At 39.2% G+C, this 25,052-nt stretch overlaps 1 long non-coding RNA gene across 1 annotated transcript; it reads left to right on the top strand.

Moving 5' to 3' along the window:
* Positions 1–1,089: 1,089 nt before the first annotated feature.
* On the top strand, positions 1,090–17,491 carry LOC119619758 (uncharacterized). Its single transcript, XR_005236235.2, has 3 exons — positions 1,090–1,181; positions 14,479–14,591; positions 16,897–17,491. It is a non-coding gene; the product is annotated as an uncharacterized lncRNA (long non-coding RNA).
* Positions 17,492–25,052: the final 7,561 nt, after the last annotated feature.

Raw genomic sequence — 25,052 nt, 5'->3', positions numbered from 1 at the left:
TCTCACATTTAAAAACGCAATTATGCCAACAGTTCCCCAGCATAATAAAGTGCACAATAAATGTAATGTGCTTGATTCATGCTGAAACTATCGCCTGCCGGCACTCCCTCCACCCACCCCCTACAGTTTGTGGAAAAATTGTCTTCCACAAAACCAGTCCCTAGTGCCAAAAAGGTTGGGAGACTGCTGATCTATGGGACAATTGGGTTGGTTTTAGTGTGGGGTGCTGGTGACTGGCACCAGAGTGGGAGCAGTCAACACGCCAGGGTATTATCAGTGGTTGTCTCTGAGTGTTAAGATTATGGTCTATTTTTCTGCTTCTTTATATATTTTTAGTCTTTGCACATTTTCTACAAAGAATAAATTACTTGTGTAATCACAGGAAACAAATACTACCTCTTACCCTCTCCCCTACCCAAGTCCGGCATAATTGAAAAATGAACGCTTAGAGAAAGGAGGTCACCCAAGATCAGACTTCAGAATTCAAATTTAATAAGATCTACTTGTGATTCATGATAGAGTTTGTCAAACATTTTCACCAAATTTTAGCAACAAGTTTGAGTGCTGCAAGAGATAATGAAAAGTGAAAAGATGGTGAGGGAGACAAAACAAAACAAAATTGGCAAAGAAAAAGATGACATTTTAAATAGCAACATGAACACTCTGCCTTAGGACTAACCTACTGTGCGATAAAATGATTTTTAATTGAAAAGTTCTTTTTGAGAAACTTTTTAAAAAGTCTTAATATAAAAATATGGAACATATAAGAATTTAACTAATGCCTTGCGTTTAAGGTGCATTATAACTGTATAAGGAATTTTTACACGAAAATTGGGAGAACAAGAGAGAACATCCTGTAATAATGTGACTAAACTTGTTACTGAGCCATTTTACAAATTCTGGAATATAAAGGACAAGGTAGAGTATGTTCCAAGGCAGGCAGTGGTCACGCACTGCTTGGCTTGTAGGCCCTATTAGGGATTTTGATGTTTCTCCTAAAAACCAGTGGAAAACCACTGAAGTATTTTAAGGAAGAAGTAGCTTAAATAGGCCCGAGTTTCAAAAGATTCACATTTCTTTTTTTAAACAGGGGTCATATCAGAAATATATGTTTGATGAAATTAACTAGAGAACAAGAAGTATATACTCAAAAATGCAAATACTACAATATATAGGACAGCGTAAGTACATTGTCATTTGAAAATGAATTGTATGAGTCCCAGAAGTTACAAGATTACACTGGAAAGAAAGAGTGATCATAAAGTAAAAATATTTACGATTGAACTGACCACTTATGGAACTAACCCATGCTGCATTCTCTCTTCCCCACAGAGTGACCCTAGCTTCTGTCTCTATCGTCTCTGTCCCACCTCTGTCCATCTTATGCTGTCTGTCTCTCATTGACTGTTGGTGGTTGACAATACCATGCAAACACAGAGGGAAATTACATCTCTTACAAAATATGAAGGATTTCATACAGACAATAAAGGTGATGTTGGAAACTGCTTCACCAATCTTGGTCATTAACCGTGAGGATCTGTGAGAGTTTAACTAGCACAGTCATCACTGTGGCTGACTCAGCAATTTTTTTCCACTACCAGTGATTAACCTAAGCGGATGATGGTAGTCCTGTTCCTTTTACCACTTATTTATTTAAGAATGAGTTAAGTTAAGCAGACATTAAAACCGGGCTATAACAGAGGGTCTCTTTTTGAGATTTTCAAGATTGGAAAATTCTGCTTTGATGCTAAGAGGCAGAATAAAACCCAGAAAGATTCATTCAATCTGACTTATTAATGTTTGGGAGAGGTCAGTTTATTCTGCTCAGTTCAATTAAAATCAAATAACTTTAGTGGATAGGAATTATTCAAATGTTTGTAATACTAGGATCTATTACTCTAGGCAAGCCATACCTAAGTAATCTATACAGTTAGGGGCAGGCTAATTTGGGGCAGCAGGAAATAGTCAACTAAAATAGAGCAGAGATGGAGGAAAATACCACCGGGAGGGCCACTCACATGTTTCAGGGCAGACATGAAAATGTAGGCAAGTGTTTCTCTTTCTTTTGGCAAGCATTTTATAGGAAAAATTCTACAAAGCTAGGAGACTACCTGGTAAAGCTAAGCCCATTTAGAAGGGGAGGGAAGGAAGAAAATAATGCAAAAAGTCAGAGCTCAGTATTGACAAGGAATCATTTCATGGCATGTGATTGATGACTGAAGGTTCGCCCCTGCTTTTTGATTCCTGTTTGCTGATTTCCCATTTTATTTACCCATAATCCACTCATTACCCTGATAAACCATGGAAGCAGTGGTCCACAAATCTGTGTTAGTTACTCTGTTCTCTCTGCAGTCTCTCAGAGGTACCTGCTAACACAGCTTTGAAGATCCCCTGTGAATCAAAATTAGCCAGGCTTGGTGGCACATGCCCGTAGTCCCAGTTACTCGGGAGGCTGAGGCAAGAGAATTGCTTGAACCCGAGAGGTGGAGGTTGCAGTAAGCCGATATCGCACCACTGCACTGCAGCCTGGGTGACAGAGCGAGACTCCATCTCAAAAAAAAAAAAAAAAAAATTCCCCTATAAGTTAATAACTTCCACTTTCTATCTCTTGCCTTGCCACTTTCTATCTCTTGCCTTGAACGTCCATATTCCTTCCCCCTACAGATAATCTACCTTGAAAGAATTTGCCACCAACTCATTGAATGGGTCAGTTTAATAAAATCATTGACTCCTAATAATCTTTGCCACTGCAGTGTTCCTGGGCACTAGGCTGGTGCCTCTTAACTCTGGCTGCATGGTAGAAATGTGAGGTGTGTGAGGAGTTTTTTTAAAGGACCGATATCATGTCAACTTGGAAAGACTAGAATTTAATTGGTCTGGGTTGGTTATTTGGTTATTTTTTTTTTTATTTTTTAATTTTTTTTGACAGAGTCTCGCTCTGTTGCCCAGGCTAGAGTGCAGTGGCGCAATCTCGGCTCACTCTAAGCTCCACCTTTCGGGTTCACAACACTCCCCTGACTCAGCCTCCAGAGTAACTGGGACTACAGGCGCCTGCCACCATGCCCAGCTAGTTGTTGTTTTTTTTTTTTTTTTTTGCATTTTTAGTAGAGATGGGGTTTCACTGTGTTAGCCAGGATGGTCTCAATCTCCTGACCTCATGATCCACCTGCCTCAGCCTCCCAAAGTGCTGGGATTACAGGCATGAGCCACTCTGCCTGGACTGTTTTGTGATTTTTTTGTACAGCTAGGGTTAAGACAACCTAACTAAGCCCTGGGTTTTAGCTGCTCTTCTCCACGGCTTTGCTCACTGTTCTCTGTGCATTTCTTCAGTCCTCTCTCCTTTGCTTCCACTCCACAACCACAAAGCAAGATGGTGATCCTCTTACTCTCAACATTTGTGTAGAATCTTTTACAGAGTTAGGCTGTTTTTCTCCTATAGCTCTATCTAGTTGATACACAACAGGAAGTTGTCTTCAAGCATACTTTCTATCGAGGCATTATTCTATCCGGAATTCTGTATTGAATTCTGAATGTCTACTTTAAATAAACACAATTAAGATAACAGAACTCAAGGTTACCAACTCATTGACCTTTCCAGGTCCTTTCCCATTTCTCTTTAGAAATTGGTCTGTTTTCTGTAGATTTCAAGTAGACTGACACTCTCCATCTTCTTTTTTTTTTTTTTTTTGAGACAGAGTCTCATTCTGGCTTTCAGGCTGGAGCACACTGGCACGATCTTGGCTTACTGCAACCTCTGCCTCCCGGGTTCAAGCGATTCTCCCACCTCAGCATCTCCAGCAGCTGGGATTTATAGGCGCCTGCCACCACACTGGTCTAATTTTTTTTTGTTTTTGTATTTTTGTATTTTTTTAGTAGAGATGAGGTTTCACCATGTTGGCCAGGCTGGCCTCGAACTTCTAATGTCAAGTGAACCACCCACCTAGGCCTCCCAAAGGACTGGGATTACAGATGTGAGCCACTGTGCCTAGCTTCTCCACATTCTTTATATCATTTGTTCCTCCTGTCTTCAATCATCATCCTTTCTATTTTCCTTTCCTTATTGTTAATTTTTTATATTTTAGTTGCATTCTCCTTAACTAACATAATTTGTTTCTAGTCACTCCTTAGATAACTCTACTTAATTCAGAGAGTTATTCTGTACTCACATGTCTTTCTTTTTTACTTTTTTAATTGTTTATTTGTTGTTTTTGACATCTTAATGGTATTTTTGAGCTTCTCAAAAGTGAGTGCTGTTTTAACTACCTCTTATAACCAGTAAGTGTTCTGTATACATAAAGCACTCAATAAATGGCTAATTAATATCCAGTTTTCTGTTGGTACAATACTTAAATCTTTTCTGCCTGAGCCAAGTCCAAGATATAACTCTTTTATCTACTATAGTGACTGGCCTGCATAGCCATCTGTCTAAACCCTGAGACTGAAATTCTTTAATGTGGAGATCTCTATCTGCAGACAGGAGTATGACTTGATGATGATCAAAAATACTACCCTCACTGAACACACAAGCCTTTGGTTGGCAGTCAAAGGCAATTATGTGTAAAATCTGAAGCTATTTGTAATTCTGAGTTTCATGTCTTTAATGCTTTCTCCAAGAGCCACCCTATTTTCAAGGAAGTAGCATCAGGACAGCCATTGGCTGTCATAGATGTTTAGTGATTCATAGATCTTTTGCATTGTTTGAAAATATGCATTTTCTGGCAGGGCGTGGTGGCTCAAGCCTGTAATCCCAGCACTTTGGGAGGCCAAAGTGGGCAGATTATCTGAGGTCAGGACCAACCTGGCCAACATGGTGAAACCCTGTCTCTACTAAAAATACAAAAATTAGCTGGGCATGGTGGCACGCATGTCATCCCAGCTACTCAGGAGGCTGAGGCAGGAGAATTGCTTGAGACAGAGGTTGCAGTGAGCTGAGATTGTGCCACTGCACTCCAGACTGGCCTACAGAGTGAGACTCTGTTTCAATAAAAAAGAAAAAGAAAGAAAGAAATTATGCATTTTCCCTGCACACCTAAATTGGAATTGACTGATCTATGCTAACCATATATAATAGGCACATGGTTCTTTGTATGAGTCTGGCCTATACACAGTGCAGCATGGTATTATGTACTACCTTTTTTTTTTTTTTTTTTTCACTTGTGTTAAGTCTATATGTAACTTCTTGAGGACAGAGAAGATTCTATCTTCTAGAGATAGTATGGTACAGGGAGAGACTTACCGCAACCTCTGCCTCCCGGGTTCAAGCTATTCTCCCACTTCAGCCTCTCCAGTAGCTGTGATTATAGGCACTGTACATAAGGATTTATGTACGCAAGACTGGTACAGCTGGTGATGGCTCAATTTTTGTGGCTTAACTGATTGACTGGATCAATGAGAGCTGAAATTATCAAGGTACAGGAGGTGATGCTGAGTAGTCCTCAAGCTTTAATATGCTTAGAATCACCTGGAAAACTTTTGATTCAGAACTTTTGATTCAGTAGACCTGGGATTGGTGGGAGGATTTGCATTTCTTTTCTTTTCTCTTTTTTCTTTTTGAGACAGAGTCTTGCTCTGTCGCCAGGCTGGTGTGCAGTGGCGTGATCCTCAGCTCACTGCAACATCTGCCTCCCGGGTTAAAGTGATTCCCCTGACTCAGCCTCCCAAGTAACTGGGACTACAGGTATGCTCCACCACACCTGGCTAATTTTTTGTATTTTAGTAGAAACGGGGTTTCACCATGTTGGCCAGGATGGATTGATCTCCTGACCTCGTGATCTGCCCGCTTCGGCCTCCCAAAGTGCTGGGATTACAGGCGTGAGCCACCGTGCCCGGCCAGATTTGCATTCTAACAAGTTCTTAGGTTCTTCTGCTGCTTAGGTTCTTAGGTTCTTAAGTTCTGCTGCTGCTGCTCCAGGGATCACACTTTAAGAATCACTGCCCGGCCGAGACGGGCGGATCACGAGGTCAGGAGATCAAGACCATCCTGGCTAACACAGTGAAACCCCGTCTCTACTAAAAAAATACAAAAAACTAGCCGGGCGAGGTGGCGGGTGCCTGTAGTCCCAGCTGCTGGGGAGGCTGAGGCAGGAGAATGGCGTAAACCCGGGAGGCGGAGCTTGCAGTGAGCTGAGATCCAGCCACTGCACTCCAGCCTGGGCGACAGAGCGAGACTCCGTCTCAAAAAAAAAAAAAAAAAAAAAAAAAAAAAAAGATTCACTGCCCACAACTGTACCAGGAATTTGGCTTGTCTTTTGGGAGATTGGCAGACAGAGCAGGATCTTGTGGAGTTGCAAGGGTCTGACAGCCTGACCATCATTTATGTCTAGAGAGTGGTGGTCCAACCTTCCTTTCATATGTCCATGGGAGTGAACAAGCTGCTTTGCCTGTTTCATGAGCACTTTTATTAGTTCGTCTCTGAGTCATGTTTAACATACTTGATTACAATGTTAGGACAGAAACATTATGCTCAAAGCTCTAGGGATACTTTCAAATATGTGACCATTGAAAAGTACCAACCCAGTCAACAGGGTTAGGATTGCCCATCTCCTTAGTACTTGGACTGTTACCTGTGGGTCTTGAACATTTTTGTAGGATATAAAGGCAGAGGAGAGGAGGATGTTATAGAAAGACTAAAGACTTCTGGAGTCAGCAGCCGTGCGATCATGTTATTTAAACACTCTAAGACTCATTTTTCTCTTCTTAAAAGCAGTATATTGGCCAGGTGCGGTGGCTCATGCCTGTAATCCCAGCACTTTGGGAGGCCAAGGCAGGTGGATCATGAGGTCAGGAGTTTGAGAGCAGTCTGGCCAACCTGGTGAAATCCCATCTGTACTAAAAATACAAAAAGTAGTTGGGTGTGGTGGCGTGCACCTGTAATCCCAGCGTACCCAGGAGGCTGAGGCAGGAGAATTGCTTGAACCCGGGAGGTGGAGGTTGCAGTGAGCCGAGATCACACCACTGTATTCCAGCCTGGGCAACAGAGCAAGACTCCATCTCAAAAAAACCAAAAAGCAGTATGTTAATACTTCAAGAAGAAGGTATAAGAATTAAAAGTGTATAAGATCCCTCCTTTTGTATGGAACACCCAATACTTCCTAATAAACGGTGACTAAGTTCCTGTATTTATAACTTTGTCATGGGATCCCTGTCTGCTCTGCAGAGACAGCTGGATGAGTTATGCATCTGAGAAGGCAGGGGTTGCTGCAGACTGTGGATTTTGGCAGACCCACTTAAAAGCAGATATAGGGAGGCTAGTGATTTGAACAATTGGTATATAAGTACTAGATGAGAGTCTCCATGATACAGAAACTATGGCTCATGTAAGTGTTTTTTGCTTTTTACTGTTGACAGGGTAAGCCTTGGACAGGAATTGGGAGTCTTCCAGATTTGTCTTAATGCTCCTGACCTCTCCATTCTATGGCTCCTTTCTCCCAGTGTCTCTCTTCTCTATCAAATCTTACTCTCTGAAAGCTCTTTGCTCTCCTAACCTCAACATGGTGAGATTGACTGTTACCATAAGCTCCTACTAAGTGTGTCATATCCTTCAGGTGTACTGAGGTGGAAATAGACCAGGTAGAGAACCATTGTTTTTGCATTTTCAATGTTAATCCTTATTGCTAACTGAGAATTGAAAGGCTGTTTCTTCTACTGAGGGAACCTCAGATACCAGCAAGCAGGTAAGAAAGACTAAAGTGCCTTAGATAGCTGCCACGTGTAGATAAGATTGACCCTGTGTTCAAACTGAAGCTAACTATGTTCCGTCATTCTAATATGGACACATAGCATCAGAAAAATCAAAATACATACATGCTACACACAACTTCCATTTGAAGCCAGTTTTTCTCATAGGAAACTACTACGGGGCAATCTCCAACCAGCCTCTTTTACTAAAACGTAGCATTTTGTTAGAATAAAAATGCTCTTAGAGCCTCTGTTAAAGGAAATAACTCTTTTGTTTTCATGATTTGAACCTCAGAAACTGAGAACACCTCAGGAAAGAAAAGGGACCCCTTCAGCTCTGCTGTGATTCTGCAGTGTGGCTCCAGCATGTCTAGGGGTTTCAAACCTGATGCTAAGACCATCAGTCCCGCGATAAGGAGGAAGCTTAAAACAGCAGGAACAAAGGAGAGCTTATACAGTCCATAGAATATGAAGTGATGACAAGCGCAGCAAAACGAAGTTGAGAGTGAAAAGGAAATTGCACAAGAGGGCAGGATAAAGAGATCCTAAATATCCCTAGTTTCGGTTTCTAGGAGGGGAAAAAATTCAAAGAATATTCCTACCTTTCAAAGGTATTTGTTCAAATGCAATGGCCTCCACTTAGTCTACCAGAGTTCTTTATCTCAGTTATCTAACTCTTTGGATTGCTCAAGTGAGCTGAAAATCTCAGAGGCTTTCCTCATGAAGTTCTCAAAAGATCCTGTTGCAGGCTTTAGAGGAAGACCATAGTTTTTAGTTTCGTTACCACTAGAATGGGTGACCAGGTGCTATGCCATTTCTTTTAGCTTTACAATAAAAAGCAGCTTCTTATACACTCTTTTCTCAGCAGCACTATGGCAAGAGATCCCCAGAAGGAGAGACAGAGGGAGCTGAACTGTATTTAGTAAATCTGAACCACCTGGGATGTTTCTTTTAGATAACACACCCTCTCTTCAGAAAAAAAAAAAAAAAAAATGTTCCACACTATATGCCGATAACATCCTCTATTCTCTGCTTAGTTTGATCATTATGGGTACTTTGGGAAAGCATCTTATAGTATGTAAGTGACAGAGCTACCAAGACCTATCTGTATCAGGTACCAAGCTAGATAGAAACTGTATATAATTCACTCACTATATTCTTGTAGAAACAGAATGTGATAGCTATTTTTGGGCCTGTTTTGAAGTGACAGAATTGAGGCAGAAAGAAGTTAATTTGTTTAGCCCATGCTCACAAATCCTGTAAGCAGCAGGATTCAGACTATGGTATGTAAGATTATAAACGCCTGCATTTCTCTAGTGGCCGTGAGATGTAGGCAACGTAATCAGCCAAGGAACAGAAAATTAGACACATGTTGAAATTTGGTAATGAATCATTCTCCTGTCTCCCTCTAAATTCTAAACCAGATAGACAGTGGGATAAGATAAATGAATATCAGTTTTTGTTTTTTTTTTTTTTTGTACTGGAAATAGCAGATTGGAAGATATGGCTTGGAAGAGAGGCTATAATTAGGTTTCCTAATTGCCTCCCCATGAGTTGAACCAATGTGCTCACCCAGCTGCAGACAGCACAGTAAAGAATACTGCAGGTTTTCCCCCTGCCCCAGTTTGCTTGCCCTGGGAAGGAGTGAAATTGGGACATGTTGGAATCTGTTGGAAGGGGCTGGTTACACTCCCATTTCCTCCATTCTTGCCAGTGTTCAGTTCCTTCTTCCATTCTTGCCAATCTGATAATTTACTCTTTTGCTCTTAGGAAGTAAAGAATGGATAGAAAGGACAAAACACCTTTCCCATTTTTTTCTTCTTTGGAATGAAATGGAATTTTTTTTCCCTTCCAAGGAAATAGGAAGAGGTAGAGTTTAAATGTCTCCCTAAAAGTAATGAAACTGCCTTTTTAGAAGTTTTTGTTTTGAATTCGCAGAAAAGATTTGAAATGGTTTCTGGTTGAGCTGAATTGATTTTAACGCCTATAAACTTTGTGATCAGAGACAGTCCTTTAGCTTCCAAATTGCAAAATTAATGTTGGCTCCTCTGCTTAAAGTCAGATAACTCTACCCTTTGGGTAAGCAAGTGAAACACTCAGTCATTTTGGTGGAGAAAAGCAGTGAAGCCAATTGTTTAACCGGATTGGCCAAAAAATAAATGAGAGGGATAGATTTCAGATGCAAGCCATATGCTTCTGTTCCAAGGGGGAAAAAAGAAACCAGTCAGAACATTTGGTGGAGAAGGAGGGCCTGAATGCTAACTTAGGTGAACAAAGGAACAGCAAAGGAGAAAGACATAGAAAGATGATATAACAGCTGCAGACAAATACATAAGTTAAAGATGACGTTGATGCTGGTGAAGAATGTTGACTAATTTGGCCAAGTTTTTGATGCTGAGACAATATCAGAAGCAACTTTCACCTTGTTCAGGGATAAGCTCATGTGTTCAAGTTGCAAAGAACTTTGTGTGAGCCAGCAGCACCATCTTTGCATTTAACACAAAGTTGTTTAATTGAGGGACAAGATGGTCAAGCTCCAGTTTGATGCTTTTTGAGGCACATTGTGGCCAACATTTAGATTACATAATGTGTTTTTCCTCTTGGAGCTGTGGTTTCCACTAGAAGAAGGTCAAGAGTGTGACTTTGGTATATTGTGAATAATTTGGTGATACATCCCAGATTTGTCTAGTGAATTTTAACATTTTGTTGATTAATATTTACTGAGAGTTCTTCACCTGGTCCTAGTTATTCTGAACATTCTTTGACATGGTTATACTCTCTTTCATCTTGAAAACACATACATCAGTCAACCACATAAACAACTGGCCCTTTACTGGAATCAGATAAGAATTTTCATCCCAGGTCTGGCACTCACCCTTCTGTGAGCCTGGGGAAGTCACTTTATTCATTCTTTCAACAAATATTTATTAGGTACCTACATCTTTTCAGCACTGGAGATGATTTCTGCCTTCATAGACTCTAAGCTGAGTGGGGAAGGCAGACCCTTAAGCAGGTCATTAAAAACAAGTGCCATAAGTGCTATTTTCGGGGACCTACAGGAAGGAGCCTATGGCAGTGCAGAGGAGATACATCTGTCTTAAAGGGTCAGAGAGAACTTTCCATGGTTTAAGCTAAGTCTGAAGAGGTTAAATAAATATTCGAGGAACAAGTGTTTTGCAAGAAAGGAACTGCGTTTTAGACAGGGAGACAACAGAGCTGCAAGCAGGGAACTTGAATTCAGAGAATTTCAGTTTGCTGAAAATACGATGTGTGACGAAGGCCGGAGAGAGCCTGGAGAGGTTGGGGGGCAGAGATAAGAGAAATGTGGTGGGAAATAAGCCGGAAGAAGTAGGTAAGATCTTTGGTTTCTTTAAACACAAAATAGTAATAATAATGTCCACTACAGATACAAATTCTGAGAATCAAAGGAGAAACTGTTCACAGAACAGTTTTGTAATCTACAAAGCGTTGGACAAAGGCAAGATATTCTGACTGGGGTGTTGGCTGTAAACTGTGGTTCACTCTTCCAGGAGCAGGAGCAGTTCTGCACAGAGTTATGCTCTGATGATCTTTTTGACCAAAGTTGCAACGTGACAGGAATTTTTTGGGAAAACATAAATTGCAATAATATGGTGTATTTGTGTATTTGTTTTCTATTTCCTTATACATTTTTTAAAGATGTCTCTATTACTTAATATTGGCAATGCCTGGTATATATGGCCAAACAACATTAGAAACATTTCCCAGAACCCTGAAATCATATCATAGAGGCAATGATCACACATAGAGGTGTTTTAAGTACTCCCTAGACAATTGCTGACTGCTCTGTCGCCATCAATTCTAGGCCCTCTCAGTTGATAGCTGAATCAAGCTTAAGTTTTTTTTCTAAGTCTCAATTCATCCCTTCTTTCTGGTTTTGTTCTCAAGAATGAATTTTAGCAATGCATTGTGAGTAATTGTCTTCAGAAGAGCCAGCCAGTATTTCTTCTCTGTTGGTTAAACCCAAAGCCTGGGTTTTTGCACCCAGCTTGTGGCTCAGGTCACTGTGTAAATCTAGGATTCATTATTTTCATATTTTTTTTCCTCTGATAAGAGAGACTCAGGACAGATAAGCGTTAAGCCTATCTCAATGTTTTGCTCTGACTTCAAATGGATTTGCCATTTTCTAAGGAAAGGTATGTGTAGCTGGCGGATAGCTATAGTGTGTGTACACACTTATAGTATGTGTGAACACTTATAACACTATAGCTTCTCATACTTTCAGTACCTGGTTTCCAAGCTGCCAAGTTTCTTGAACAGAGAAAGCGAGTGAAGTTTGAAGCCAAAGGGAAGATGCGAAGAGATTATTCACTTTCAACTCTGTTATTTACAATTCCTGTATTTCTCTTAAGGATCCAGAAAGGGAAGTGTCTGACTAAAAGAACATTTTGTTTAGAACTGATACTTTGGCATTTGGTAATACTCACTTTTCTTGCTTTTTATTTTTTTAAATGGAGTCTCGCTCTGTTGCCCAGGGTGGAGTGCAGTGGCGTGATCTTGGCTCACTGCAACCTCTGCCTCCTCGATTCAAGTGATTCTCCTGAGTCAGCCTCTGGAGTAGCTGGGACTTCAGACATGGGATACCATGCCCGGCTAATTTTTGTATTTTCAGTAGAGACGGGTCTCTCCACGTTGGTCAGGCTAGTCTCAAACTCCTGACTTCAGGTGATCCACTCGCCTTGGCCTCCCAAAGTGCTGGGATTACAGGAGTGAGCCACTGCGTCCGGTCAGTAAGACTTATCTTAACACATCTTTTGTTGCTGTTATTTTTGGCACAGACCTTTTTTTTTGTTTATTATTATTATTTTTTTTATCTTTGGAATCACAAATGTCTCTTTAACTTTGAAGTGTTTTCCTTTATATCTGGAAGACGGGGGGCTCAGTGAGGTATCTGTGTTGGTGGAGATGTCTACATTGGAAGGCAAGTTGGGAAGAGTAATGCAGAACATGGAGAAGGCTACTTTGGGAAGTTGTGGGGGTTCAAATGATATATTTTCCGCTGTTGAGAAGTCTGGTTAGCTTTGGCGTTTGAGAACATCACTCTGGGAGTGTGCGTGTGTCTTGTGTGGGAGCAAGAAGGAGGCCACACCAGTGGGATTAAAAAGAAGCTTTGAATTGTACCCCCACCACTCCACCAGAATTATTAGAAACTCAGTTCCCAGATATCCACTCAACCCTCGTTGGCAGGATCCCTGGGAGGTTCAGTTGTCCTTCTTGGAAGCCAGTAAAATTCTTTGTTGGTGGTTGTGGAGGCCAGCGTCTGATCAGCTGCTCAGTAGCGATAGCTGTTGCTTCTGTTGCCCTGGCTGCTGGACTTGGAGGCTTTCTGATTGCTAGTGACCTGGCCTGCCTGGTTGCGCCCTGTCCCTGCTGGGGCTGGTTTATGTGGCTCTGATGGTTACACATGCCGATGTCACTCCTCTCCTATGTGTTCCTCAAGTGCTCTTCACAGTGGAGCCAGGAGAACCTTACTGTTCTTTAATTTCCTTACTTTCTTTAATTCCCAGAATTGTCTCACTCTGTTTCTTGCAGCGCCCCCTAGTGTTGGCACACTTTCATTCAATTGTCTTTTCCATCTGTCTCTTGGCTCAAGTTCCTACAGATCAGGAATCACATAGGACTGTCCCATTTAGCAAATAAAAATAGAGAATGTCCAGTTAAATTTGAGTTTCAGATAAATAATGAAGAATTTTTTTAGCATAAGTATGTCTTAAATGTTGCATGGGACATACTTATACTAAAACATTCTTCATTGGTTATCTAAATTCAAATTGAATTGGGTGTCCTGTATTTTATCAATAAATACTAGATCCAAATTAGTGATCATCTCATTTTCAAGCCCCTCGTTACACTCAGAATATAGCTAGTGTAACAGATCACATATAGAAAAGAAAGAAATTGGCTCCTTTACTTAAGCAAATTTTAGTATACAAGTACTTTGAGCAATGCAGCTGTGGACCAGGGCTAAGTTAATATGCCTTTTAAGAAGCATGGCTTCCTTAAAGTTTAATATCCAAAAGCTAGCTCCATAGTATTATAGTTTGAATTTCCAAAAGCATGGACGTTGAGTTTGGCTTGCAAATAAATCCTTAGGAGTCGAATAACTTTTTATTTACATCAAATGAGTGACAGAATCTAATGATTCAGACACCTGAATTGTGAAAAGTCAAAATATTTGCAAATTGATTGGGTCATACAAGGTTATTTTATGGGAAATGCAATGTGAGCAATTATTTCCCATTTTTTTAATGTAAAAATATAATTCATTTTAGGGGGAAGGTACACTATGGCTACATGGTGGCAACAGTTTAATGAACAGATCCACAAACATCTGTCAATAAAAACAAACAACTTTGCAAATGTCCATCAATGGGACAGTTTCGCATATGCAGATAGACAGATAGATACATAGATAGATAGACAGAATGAATAACTTTCAGCCATCAAAAGAAAGGGGATTCTGATACATGCCATGACATGGATAAACCTTGAAGACATTATACATGAAATAAGCCAAATACAAAAGGACAAATATCACATGATTTCACTTATATATGTAAGATAAGGTATATTCTAGATAGGTACCTAGAATAGTTAAAGGTACCTAGAATAGTTAAATTCATAAAGACAGAAATAACATGGTGGTTGCCAGGGGCTAGGGGGAGGGGAGAAATGGAGAGTTGTTTAATGATGTGAGTTTCTTTTTAAAATTGTTTTATTTATTTATTTATTTTTTAAGACAGAGTCTCGTTCTGTTGCCAGGCTGGAGTGCAATGGTGCGATTTTGGCTCACTGCAAACTCCGCCTCCTGGGGAGGAGCGATTGCTCCAGGAGCAATTCTCCTGCCTCAGCCTCCTGAGTAGCTGGGACTACAGGTGCCACCATGCCTGGCTATTTTATTTTTTTATTTTTTTTATTTTTAGTAGAGATGGGGTTTCACCATGTTGGCCAGGATGGTCTCGATCCCCTGATCTCATGATCCACCCTCCTCGGCCTCCCGAAGTGCTGGGATTACAGGTGTGAGCCACCTCACTCAGCCGAGTTTTTATTTTTTGCACAATATAATGTATATATTTAACACCACCAAACTGTACACTTAAAGAAGGTTATGGTGGTAACCTGTGTGTATTTTACCACAATTGAAAAATGAAAAAAAAAAAAAAAAAAGAAAATCCAGCTTTTTGATTTTTTTCTTCTCTAAAGCTGTCTAAAAGTATTATTAACTCATCCACTAAAAACTATTTGGCTGGGTAAATACATCAGATTACTCAATTAGTTAGAAAATTAATAGGACATTTTGAAAACAGAAACTATTCTCTCTCTTCTTATTGGACATTTACCTCATCCTTCCCTTGGTTGGTGGATTTATCTCATCTCGGCTTCAATAACTACAAACATGTTGCTCTAATAATTTGAATACAGATAGAGAAAAAGGGTTTATTTTCTTACTTACCCATCATTTTGACAAATTAGAGTAATAAGGGAGATGTGTGGATGGTGTGGGTAAGGATTTCTGACAGCACTGGGGAAAACAAATGTGACTAGCTATCTTAGTAGGAACTGCACAAAATGCAATTTTCTTTTGTGTTCCTTTTGTATTTCCTGATTTTACTTACATGTGTTGTTCTTGCTATACAAAGTCAGAAGAATATTTAACTTCTAAATGGGGTACAGAAATAAATGAGAAAAGTCAGACTCCAAATATAACCATTTAGAGCAATGATAAAATGATATTTAAATTAATGAATAAGTCATTTATTGTAACTGTTATAGATCAATATGCTACTCCCTTAAACAATATCTTTAACATGATGTTAATGACTCCCTTTTAGTAAGTTGTTCTCCAGATAATTCTCACCTGATATTTTTCTCCAAGAGACAATTTTAGTCCCCAGGAAGAAGCCTACATTTTGACACTTTTGCAGCCATAAGACTGGGCAGTTTTTTGGCTAACGCCATAATTTTAAGAAGTGGTTTTGCTTTTGTAAAAGTAACCTGGATTCTTCAAACAGCTGACAACTTTTGGTTTCTTGTGTAAAATATTTAGGGAAGAAATGTGAAATGTTCAGTATAAAGTATCTCAGTTCATATGCTGAGGTGCTACTGGTTTAAGTAAAGTGGAGAATAAAATAGAGTCAGTGATTTACTCAGTTTACTCATTCATCCCATTCATTTATTCACTGGGCAAATATGAACCAAAGATTTACTATGTCAGGTAGTATTTTGAATTTGATTTTGGTAGATGAGCAGTCAGGGATGCCTTTTGAATGGAGATATTGTGAAGCTTTTGCTTCCCTGGTAGTTTTCTTTTTGGTGTGAATTATCTAGATAATTGGGTAAATCTTCATATTAGTTTTGCCTGTATATTGAAGCAGATAGTCTGAGTCCTAACACTGAAATGATACTCCAGAACATTGAGAAGGAAGAAAGCAATGTTATCAATGCTTAAATGCCACGACATCCTGCCCACAAGAGGCTCTTGGGCATAGCTTACATTTTTCTGTCTCATTGCACACTCATGGGGATATTCTCAAGCCCTTTCCATATGCGCTCTGCCTGAGTGCTAAACTCACTGCTGGTCACTGATGTGATCCCACAGCCAGCAGCCTGATTATCCTCCCCTTCATTTGAGCAGAAGAAGCTCTTCACCTTTTAGAACCCAATATTCACTCCCAGCTTTCCTACTTAAAAATTCGTTTATTATCCTTCCCATATTTTCTCTAAACAAACTTTCTCAGAATGCTGTCAAAATTCTAAAAGTGAGGACAAAAACTATTGGTACAGGAAGGAGACAGAGCAAGGATATGTCCAGTGGGAGAAAAGTCAAACCATTGCATGGCCAATAAACACAGGTGAGCCCTGGGAAGCCAACTGACCTGCTATGTGGTATGAATGAAAGAAACAAACCACTGTATTCCAGAAACAGGAAATAATGTCCATTAAGAAATAACTGTTTCCCGTTTTGTTCCATCAGTAATAAAATGTCATCACGTGAGTTGTGATCAGTCTGTAAGTCTATCCACATGATACTTCAGTTTTTCTGTTATCTCTTTTTCTTTTTGTCGGCCTGGTCTTTGCCTCGGAGGACTTTATGGTTCCACTGGGAGAGAAAGGGAGAAAAAGATCTTCTTGGTACTATTAAGCTTTTAAAGGACATTTACTTTTTTTCTTTTCCTACAGACCACAACCAATTGCTGTTCCTTCCTGTTGAAAGAAACCCAGGCTGTACCTGCTCTTTCATCTCTTGTGTGGAAAACATCTATTGGCTAGAAGCGCTAAGACTTCATTTTCAAGGATTTTAGTTGTAAGCTGTTCAAGGTATAAGCTAAAATTTCAGGCAGAAGTAATTTTAGTAGTTAAGTCTGATTTTTACTTCCACGCTCTGTCCTCCAGGGCTATATGGGAAGCTTTCTGTGAGTGGATAAGCTCTTTAGCTAAGATGTAAACTTATGTTCCCTGGTATCTGATAAAGGTTCCTGGAGACTGACACTTTAAAAAAAAAAAAAAAGAAAAAGGAAAAAAAGAAAGTAAGTAAGAGAGGAAAAAAAGGAAAGGAGAAACTGAATCCAAAGGCTTACAAAGGGATTAGAAAACTGTACCCCAGATGGAAAATTTTATGGGCTCTGGAGAAAATGTATAAGTAGAATATCAGTATCATAAAATAACAGGAAATAGTGTAATCTACCTGATGGAGAAAATTGTCACTTTAAAAAACTATCCTAATTTCCTTCAAAATTGTTCTTGTTTTTAAGCCAATAAACTGCAGCTAAGCTCACCATGGGTCTTTCTTCTGCCAAACTCCTACTTGCCAACAGAACCTCTGTGTGTTTACAATTGAAACTTTTCCATTCTATTTTTTTCTAATTAAAATAAAGCCACCCAGAGGCAGACAGAAATCATATAATACAGAAAGAAAATTGCTAATGATCTGGGTAAATTATGACCCAGAAGTTTAGAGGAAAATTAGAGTGCATATTAGAGCAAAGAACTCAAAACAAATTTGGGGTCAACCCAAAGAAATGTATAAGGGGGAAATCCTATGTTTTCCTTTAATAAGTAATAATAATAACACAGTTAGTTTTAACTATGTGCGTGGTAGAAGATAAATCAGCAGATGAATGCCTAAGGTACTTACTCTGGGGAAATGTGATAGTCATGTAATTTTTGCTCTTTTTTTCTTTTTCTCCCCCTTCAACTGCTAGGATAGATTATATGACTTAGTAAACTATCGCTGAGCATATGAGGAAAAATTTGTTTGGTTGCTTAGACCAAGTATTATTAGGATTAATTTCCTGTTATCTATGCAGATTATTCTGACTGTGATAATTATGGCATTCCCAAAGGTAATGGTTTGAATTGATTTCATAATCCATGGTCTAAACACACACACGCACACAAACACACACACACACACACCCTATTCAACAACATGAAGGTTGGCCAGGCCTTGTGCTAAGTGCAGTGGAGAATAGGAAAAAGATGAAATAGAATTCAAAGATATAAACACAAATGCAAAAAATAATTCAAGGTAGAAAGTGATAAATGTCGGCCGGGCGTGGTAGCTAACACCTGTAATCCCAGCACTTTGGGAGGCCAAGGTGGGCAGATCACGAGATCAGGAGATCGAGACCATCCTGGCTAACACAGTGAAAACCCATCTTTACTAAAAATACAAAAAAGTAGCCGGACATGGTGGCAGGCACCTGTAGTCCCAGCTACTCAGGAGGCTCAGGCAGGAGAAAGGTGTGAACCCAGGAGGTGGAGCTTGCAGTGAGCCAAGATCACACCACTGCACTCCAGCCTGGGTGACAGAGCGAGACTCTCTCCCAAAAAAAAAAAAAAAAAAGAAAGAAAGAAAGAAAAGAAAAAAAAGGAAGTGATAAATGTCACAGATATGGGTAGATAAAATATTATGAGAGTTTGAAGGATGGAGGGATGATTTAGACACGATGAGGTCCAATAGAGACTTCTTAAAGAAATAGTATTTACAATGCACCATTAAGATTTGACAGGATTGAGACATGATCTTGAATAGGTTTGCATAAATTTTCAATAGAACACTGCACATTTATTGACACATTTGCTCATTTAATAAATGTTTATGCTACTGCAGGTATTCTAGGTTCTGGGGGTGGAGCATAGAACCAAACAGTCAAATATTCTCCATCAAGTTGATATTTTGTTAGGGTGGAGTGGTGGTATTTGAACATTTTATTTTCTTCAAACATTTGTTGACTTTAAACTACTGGTATTTGCTGCAAATGGAGCAAGGTTGTTTTTCCAACTAATCAGTTTGAACTTCTTAGAAGATTTTAGAGTAGGTGTCAGGGAAAATGCTGAGATAAAGTTCAAATATGCACAAATAAAACTTCAAGCAAAAATTATAGAAGTATTTAAATTTCCTAAATAAACAATTAGAAAAAAGCACATGGATTGTGTACAGTCTGTCAATAAATTGAGGAGAAAGGAAGATGATAGTGGTTAAGAACCCTTTAGCTTCCACCAGAGGTAAAGAACAAGAATTAAAGCAATAGGAATGAAATGACTTGCATCACTTGTAGTACTTGATGCAAGGCAGAAGAAATATGAAGTGTATGGGGTTAGATTAGGAAGCAGAAGGTTAGATTTAGAAGAAAAATTATCCTAGTGGCCACTTGAGAATGTGCGAATTAGTCTCTTGATGCATTGCAAGTAACTTTCAAGTTTTTTGTCTTACACAACCCTTGAATCCACACAGGAAGATCAACTATGGAAGAAAAGATAAATAGCAACAGTATCTTATATAATCTGCAGAGCTAGGATGGGTCCATAAATATACCAAGAATAGACTAATCTCCCTTACCAGAGAATGGCTAAACATTTGCTCATTTGAGGTTGTGTAACCACGAACAAATGGTTTGTCTGTATTTAAGTTATTTTTGCTTTAATATATAAATACGCAGACAAGATTTCAAAGAGGAATTAGTTTTCTTTCTTTTCTTTAACAATTTCTTTAAAATCAAAGTTGAAGAAGGATCACTGGATATTCTCAATTCCAGCTGTTATATTCTGGATCTTTTAGTAAACAGAGCCTGAGGCAATGATTTTTTGTTGCTTACATCAACAAGTTACTTTGGAGGTGCAAGCATAGGACAATAGGAGTGAGGGAGAATGGCACACTGAGAAAAAGGAAAGATGAGAATCAATGTGATGTGATGGATAACTTTAGCGACCACTGCTTCACGACAAGTTACAAACATATATAGCAGTTCTCAAAATGTATGTACACTCATCTCATGGAGAAGACATTTCTGGTAGGTTTGCAAGGAGAACACCTCAGAGCAGTTCATGGAGAGGGTAATGGAGAGAGAAATTGTGAGCTGTGTTCCCTCCAGTCTCTTGTTTCCCATTGGTCAAGGTTCAATCTCTGGGGAGTTAATTTTCCTGAAGTTTTAGCTGCAGTCTCTGCCTCCTTGCAGCCTCTCAGGAAGCCAGAGCCCATGCTCCACAATGTGGCATTCCAACCAAGTTTGGAAAGGGAGGAACAGCTTGGCATGCATGGGATACTGACAAAGAATGAATGAAGGAAACAGTGGAGCAACTGCAAAGACACACAAGGTTTGTACCCAATACACCAACCAAGGGATAGTAACGCAAACCCAACTCTATGAATTTGCTCCTTCTTTTTGCATCTCTTGGCACTTAGACTACATTTCACTTTAGTCTTAATTAGACCATTCCAGTGAAACACTATGTCTATTTTTTCCACTATATGAATTGTTTATGCATGTAGATAGACAGATATTTGTTTTTCTAATTAGATCTTCATGAGCTCTGCAGTGGCAAGAATGAAGTAGGATTTCTCTCTCCATCTCCAGCACGCACCAGAGGTCTTGACATACAACATTCCTTCATGAAATATCAGAATGAACAGAAGGGTAGATGGAAAAAAAACAGAGCAGAGTTAGTTTGAATGACTGAAAAATATTCATTATTTCACTTATCTTCCTTTTCATCAAATGCATAAAAACCTTGACCAAGTCAGTATTTACTTGGCAATAAACCACAGTTCCCATGGGGGGTGGGCAGGAAGTATAGAGGAAAAAGCAACATGCATTTGGAAAATTATCCAGGTAATTATGAGATACCCTTCTTTTCTCCACACAAATCACAACCAATGCAACCCACCAAACCACCCCCAAAAGATTTGGATTCATATCCTAGTAAAGAGAATAGAATATCCAAAGGCATGAAACTGAAGAGGTATAGCATTTTGGGAAAACAGATAAACTTCATTTTAAGAAAGTATATTATTTTGAGTTGCCTGGATTTTCGACAGTTTCTCCTCCTGAACTCTTAGTTACATTCCCCGAATGGACTGTCAGAACAAGACAGAAAAAGTCTGGGTGGCATCTAATTTTCTCTATCACCTGAAATTTCTTTAGAGTGGGTGTGTGCACTTCCATTATTAGCCAAATGAAGAAGCTAGAGACAGTCTCCTTTCTGCCACATAATTTTAGAAAGAAAACATTCCTAAAAGGAACTATGAGCTCCCTAAATTGGAAATGGGAGTGGGAACACCATAAATGACTTCCCAAAAATACATGCTGCACTGATGCGGAAGTCAGGCTTACTCTTACATCACAGTCAAGCTGTGGGCTTTCCTCCCTGACCTGGTCAGTGTTTTCAGCTTTCTTGGGATTATACATAGCCCAGAAACATGGTGCTACAAAACAGAACGGAAAACACCAGGCCCTGTTTAACTCGGTTTCTCTGGATCAGGGTGGGTCACTGTTATCCTGAAATAGCATGTGAACACCACAGTTTTCTCAAACTCCTTCTACCATATTAAATTACTAAAATAAATAGCAGCTATATTTTATCTGCAGTATCAGCAAGATCATATAACACAACGTAGGCTGGTATCACTTAACAAGCTGAGTTAAAAAAAAAAAAAAACCCATGGCACAGTATTGGAAAGAGGTGCTAATGCATACCACTGCATGTCTAGCTCCTTACTGTATTATGATGAGTTAAAGCTTTAGATCTGACTAATTGACTCTGAATCTCTGGACTCTGCAATGTGATGCGCTCGCTCATAAAACCAAACGTGAAGACTGATTTCTGCAGCTTAATGCAGCAAAGTGGGCTGCGCTATGGAATGATTATACTTTTCTGGGTTGGCATGAGAGGTGTTCAGCACAGTCCTTTCTTTAGAACTTGGAAAACAGTGAAAGAAATATAGGTGTTACTTTACTAAGTGAACCAAGAGTGGAAAGGAGAGGGAACATAGCTAAAGGAAAGATGCAAATGTTTCATAATTTTGATCGAATCAACTGTATTTTTCAAATAAAGCCAACCCTCCATAACTAGACATTTTGAACTCTGTTGCAGACACATCTAGTACAGTGAAAATCTATAGATTCATTTAACATAAGTGTATTCCTTTTAAGAGCACATGTTACTTAAACTAAATGTCAGTGAAATGCTCCCAAATTCTAGCAGGCCTGCTAACTAGGCAATTCTTTCATTTCTGTTAGTCTGTTATTAAACTGTTTATGCTCTATAAAATGATTTACTTTAAAGTGTAATAACCATAGTAATCTTGTTTATAATATAATATAAACATACTTTAAGTTGACTAGATTTGAAAATGTAGTGAGTTTCAGTTATTTGTGCTCAGACAAGAGTGAAAAAAACAAAACAAAACAAAAAAACCCAAAAACACAAACTTTCATAATCTTTTGATTAGGTGATATAAAAATGGTACTTTTAAAGGTATTTTTATTCTCATTTACATAGGAATTGACAGCAAATGAGTGAATAATAATGCATTTTTAAGAGAATTACTGTGAGCTCATGTTCATAGAAGCAAATAATCATGGAGTCTCCAGTGACGTTCGAAGTCATCCATCTAACCCAACTCAGAAAGCCCTTCTACAGTTTCCACACAGTAGACCATTTATACTCTTGATCTCTTCCAGCGGTGGGGATCTCACTACATGAGGCAACCCATTCCATGTTTGGCTAGCTGAGACAGTTAAAAAGTTCTTTCTTAAGATGAGCTAAAATCTGCCAACCAATAACTTTCCATCTGCTTGCCCTACTTTTTCCTCTTGGAAAAATATAAACTGAACATGATTTCTTTTCTATATGATAACTGTTCAAACATTTAAAAACAGTTATCACATTCCTTTTGCTTTTTTTTCTGTTAATTTTCCTTTTCATGTACCCTTCAGTTAAGCCAAGTTTCCCCATTTTACAGTTATATGATTGTTTTTGGAAAACAAATGTAGAACTTCATATTTACGTTTGTTAAATTTCATTTTGTCAGGAGAAATACAAATAGCTGATAAAATTTTCAAAATAATTGCATCTTAGCAGCAATAAAAAGAGTAAGTTAAAACAATGAGATATCACTTAGAACGTAAACATGAGTAAAGACTAACAAAAGATGAAACCAAGAATTTTAGCAAAGGAGCAGGAAAACAAGGACCCTCACATACCACTGTGGGAGAGTAATATATATATGGCTTTTTTGGAAAGCAAGTTAGCAACATATATATACATGTCAACAATCATATTTCACAAACTATCTTAAGGAATTAATGGTTATGGGCAAACATTCAGTTATAAGAATGTTTATGGCAACAATGTCAAAAATAACAAAATTGAAACCAATCATGCAATGGTTAAATAAATTACAGAATGCCTACTGTGGTAATGAAAAGTGACATTATAGAAGAATATTTAATAACGTGGCATTAGTCAGAAAAAAATTAAGCTTTACAATTGCATGTGATGCTTATTCTCTAAAAAATAAAAGTGCATATTTGTCTTTCTATATATATATTTATATAAGGGTAGAGAGAGAGATAAATATGAACAAAAAAATCTTGGAAGGATTTACACAAAAGCGGAGCCAGTGGTCATTTAAATGAAGCCTCTTTTTGCTTTTATGGAATCATTTTACGTCATCGTTGCAGACAATAGTGAATCATTTTTCTGGCACACACTATTAGCTCCTCCCATACTTTTTGGCTTTGTATCATCTTTAAATTCAACAAACACATTCCCTTTGCTTCTATCCAAATCATTCTGTGAAAGGTACAACAGGACAGGGCCTAGGACTGAGTGTGTTTCATTCTATGGCAACAGGAGTGCTCTGTTTCCTGCAATGGGCCAAGGCATGCCAGTTTGACTGTGGGTTGACAAAAAGATGAAATTTTGTTAATTTAATGATAATTATTTTATCAAATATTAATGAAACACCCAGTAAAATTCAAGCCTGTGCTAGATATTGGGCTTCCTAATTACCTATAAATCAATATCTCGTCTTGCTTTAAGGGCATTTAAACCTGGGCCAGGGACTCTTCATCCATTCATTCATCTGTTATGAATCAGCTGATCTGGCCAGTGCTGATTTTTCTTTTTTTTTTTTTGAGACAGAGTCTCGCTCTGTCAACCAGGCTGGAGTGCAGTGGCGTGATCCCAGCTCACTGCAAGTTCTGCCTCCTGGGTTCACGCCATTCTCCTGCCTCAGCCTCCTGAGTAGCTGGGACTACAGGTGCCCGCCACCACGCCTGGCTAATTGTTTTGTAGAGACAGGGTTTCACTGTAGCCAGGATGGTCTCTATCTCCTGACCTCGTGATCCACCCGCCTGGGCCTTCCAAAGTGCTGGGATTACAGGTGTGAGGCACCGCACCCGGCCCTGGCTCCTGCTTTTATGATGCATACAGTCTTGTATGTGTGTTAAGATTGAGAAAGGGGAGTTGCATAGCAAATTTTATTTAGTTCTTAAAATGTACCAAGCATCGTCAGAAGAGATTTACATGTATTATTTTATTTAATCTCCTTTCCAACTTTATGAGGTAGTGTAGTGATACTGTCATTCCCACTTTAGAAATGTGGCTGGTCTTGCTGGCAGTGGGAATTTAGACACTTCCTTCAGAAGTCCTGGCTAGAGAGTGGTCCAGTAGATACAATGTGCAGCTAAGTGACCCAAGAGCACCCTGCACCTACACTCTACACCATTCAATGTGAAGGTAAAACTGTGGAAGTTCAGGAGAGGTGCCTGGTGGTATGAGATGGGCACAGCCAACAGGTCAGTGTTTTCCTGTGGAGGCTGAGTTCTGAAGGCCAAATAGGAGTAATCTGATGCAATGAGGGAACTGAGAAGCACATTTCACTCAGAGGGAAGAGGACAGACACCTGTGGTGGGAGGAAGATGAGTATAAGGGACTGGGAGAAAGCCAGGACAAGTGGAGTGGACAAGTAGGTAGGTGCCAGAACTGGGGTATCTTTGTAGGCCATATTAAAGGATTTACCTAAACTTCAAGAGTAGACTTTCCAAAGT

The sequence above is a fragment of the Chlorocebus sabaeus genome, chromosome 25 (assembly GCF_047675955.1).
Source record: "Chlorocebus sabaeus isolate Y175 chromosome 25, mChlSab1.0.hap1, whole genome shotgun sequence".
Taxonomy (NCBI): Eukaryota; Metazoa; Chordata; class Mammalia; order Primates; family Cercopithecidae; genus Chlorocebus; species Chlorocebus sabaeus.
Note: the sequence above shows the minus strand (reverse complement) of the source record. Positions and strands in the feature narration are given on the sequence as shown.